Genomic DNA, 3,798 nt, shown 5'->3' on the forward strand with positions numbered 1-3,798 from the left:
TAAATAGAAATAAACTATGAGTAAAACAGAAAAGCAGAAGGCAGGGGAGTGGTCTGAGGAGGTGTTGGGTGTACAAGAGGTCGTGGGTTCGAGCCTCGTCTGGGGCAGTTCTTTTTAGAAAAAGATGATAAAGGGTATACACTTTTAAATAATTTTCTAATTATTATTATTATTATTATTATTATTATTATTATTATTATTATTATTATTATTATCATTGTTATTATTATTGTTATTGTTATTGTTAATATTAATTAAAATTATTAGTATTACAAGTATTACAATTATTATTATTATTATTATTATTATTATTATTATTATTATTATTATTATTATTATTATTATTATTATTATTATTATTATTATTATTATTATTATTATTATTATAAAAAGAAACAACTTTTTATTTACTATTACCAATATTATTTTATTATATAAATATTAGTTACTTAAAAAATATATTTAATACACATAACAAAACTATATTAAAATTTTTATAAATAAATATTAACTATTTATTTAAAAGTGTATATAAAATAAACATACTTAATTAATTAATAAAACCTATAAATTATTAAATATAACAAATATATTACCAATAAAAATATGTAAACTTATTCAATTACAATTCTATGTGTTAATAAATATATGAATAATATAGGTTCGTGAATCCGAGACCAACCCTACACTTGTTCAATGACGTCATATGTATTTTTACTACAAAATACAGTATGGTGAGTTCATTTACTCCCTTTTACTCTTTACGTTTTTGGGCTGAGAATACATGCAAATGCTTTATTAACTGTTTTACAATATTTATATGCGTGAGTTCATTTTATTCCCTTTTACTCTTTACATTTTTGGTACTGAGAATACATGCACTACTTTTACAACTGCATTATTTAATGCTTTTGAAATACATTTTGAACTGCGAATACATGAAATGCTTTTATAAATGTTTGACGAGATAGACACAAGTAAAACATTCCTCGAATGAATTATGTGGACGTGATAATTGCCACCATTGAATTATGTGGACGTGATAATTGCCACAATTGATATGAATATTTTTCCCCTGATTATTATTGCTTGGTAACCTAAGAATTAGGGAACATCACTAATTTTGAGAATTAGTGCACGCCTAATTGACGCGAATCCTAAAGGTAGCTACCGGGTTTAACACCCCCACCAAGAATGTTCACTAGACGGAAGAGCTAGTGGGCGTGGTGTTTAGTACTTCGAAGTTTATATGATTATTATACAGATGAGATGTTCTGTTTTGGGGATATTATTATGCGCATTATATGTTAAGGTCGGTTACCAAGCCAAGCTAGGAAAGCAATGAAAAGTGAATGTTATGTATCGAGAGAATGATTTTATACACAGGTTATGTGTATGTTATTTTTGTGCACAAGATATGTGTACGGTTACTAAGATTTATGAAAGATGATTTCGTACACGAGAAAGGTGTATTGTATTTAAAAGATATCGCATGCACATTACAGGTGGGTATAGGATTCGGGCCCATTTATACCATGCAGGATTTAAATCTTGTGGTCTATCAAAATGATGAATTTTTATTGTTTTATGATAAACTTATGAACTCACCAACCTTTTGGTTGACACTTTAAAGCATGTTTATTCTCAGGTATGAAAGAAATCTTCCGCTGTGCATTTGTTCATATTACATGGAGTCGTTTATGGTATATAGAGGTCAGAACCTCACAATGGGACCAACTGTTGAAGACTTCGTCCAGATAGAATAGGACGGGGCATTTTAGTTGGTATCTGATGTTAAAGCGAAGGGGTACAAAATACTATTAATTTTTACAAGGAAATACTATTAAATACGATACAATTTTACACAAGTTATTTATTTATTTATAGAGTGGATATACCTAAACCTTGCTACAACACTTATAGGCAGTGTACCTAATCGTACAGTAGTGTAGTTTTTAGTAAGTTCGGTTCGTTCCACAGGGATCTTAGCCAAGTTTAACGCTATATTTTTAAAACTATATTTGTAAAAATATAAATATATATAAGTAGTATTATTATTATAAAAGGGGGATTTTTACCGTTTAATGACCAATTTGTTGATTTTAAAATTTAAGTCGCAGTTAAAACCTAATGTAAAATATTAAATATATAAAAGACTTAAATTAAAGCGTAAAGTAAATAACGATAATGAAATTGCGATAAATAAAAGTGCGATAAATAAAATTGCGATAATTAAAAAGTGCGATAATTAAAAGTGCAATTAAATAAAATGACAGTAAATAAAAGTGCGATAATTAAAAGTGCAATTAAATATGAAATAAAGGAATTATGCTTATTTAAACTTCCATAATCATGATGTTCGACGTGTTGTTTTTAGTTTTGTACCATGGGTTAATTGTCCTTTGTCCTGGATTATTTGATATGTCCATACGGTTTTGTCCATATTAGTCCATCAGTCATAAATACAAAGTGCGAGAGTCTTCGTCAAATTATCCTTATACCCGAAGTCAAATATTCCAACTAATTGGGGATTCGAATTGTAACAAGGTCTTAATACTTTGTTTAATGAATACACCAGGTTATCGACTGCGTGTATTCCAAGGTTTTATTACTTTGTTAACAATTACACCAATTACCCTTGAATGTAATCCACCCCTGTTTCAACTAGTCCGTTAACTATTAATCCAGTTCCGTGTCCGGTAAAATAAACAATTATTGGTATTTATAGATATCCCGCCCACCGTACCCAGTCAAGCGTAAGTGGTTATATATAAATACGTCAAATTATAAGTCTATATATTAAATTAATGAGGTATCATTTAGTTAATATAAAGCCCATTAATAGCCCATAGTCTAATTTCTACAAGTGTCATTCTTTTATCCAAACCCCAATTATGGTACAAAGCCCAATTACCCAAATTTAATATTTAGCCCAACATCACGATTACTTCGGCATTAAATAAGCATAATAATAACTTAGCTATGAGACATTAATTTAAAAAGGTTGAACATAACTTACAATGATTAAAAATAGCGTAGCGTTACACAGACAGAATTTCGACTTACACCCTTACAATATTCGCTAACATACCCTTATTATTAAAATTAAAATTAAAATTAAAATTAAAATTATAATATATATATATATAATATGAGTGAGAGATAAGAAGAGAAAAATATGTGTTTGTTCGATCACCAAACTGCGAATTTATAGGGGTGTGGCCAGAAAAAGTGACCCATGCGATCGCATGGAAATTGCACTTCCAGGCCATGCGATCGCATGGCCTGCTTTTCCAGCTCACATGATTTTGTTTACTTCTTGCCGATGGTTTAATAAATAAATATAATATATAAATAATTTTAAGAATTATTTAAATATTATATTATATTTATGTGCATAGTTAACTTGTAATTTTCGCTCCGTTGCGTCCCGCGTTGAGAGTTGACTCTGGTCCCGGTTCTGGATTTTCGAACGTCCTTTCGTACAATTTAATATCTTGTATTTTGGGTTTTGCGGCTTATACTCTTCTAATTTTGAGACGTTTCTCATCAATAATTTGAACCACTTTGATTGTACTTTGTACTTTTGAGCTTTTTGGTCGTTTGCGTCTTTAATTCGTCGAATCTGTCTTTTATCTTCACTTTTTATTATACAAATGAATATCACTTGTAAATAGAACAATTGCAACTAAAAACTTGTCTTTCTTGAGGGATAATGCTATGAAATATATATTCGTTTTTAGCATTATCAAATATTCCCACACTTGAGCGTTGCTTGTCCTCAAGCAATATAGTCTT

The sequence above is a fragment of the Rutidosis leptorrhynchoides genome, chromosome 1 (genome assembly GCF_046630445.1).
Source record: "Rutidosis leptorrhynchoides isolate AG116_Rl617_1_P2 chromosome 1, CSIRO_AGI_Rlap_v1, whole genome shotgun sequence".
Taxonomy (NCBI): domain Eukaryota; kingdom Viridiplantae; phylum Streptophyta; class Magnoliopsida; order Asterales; family Asteraceae; genus Rutidosis; species Rutidosis leptorrhynchoides.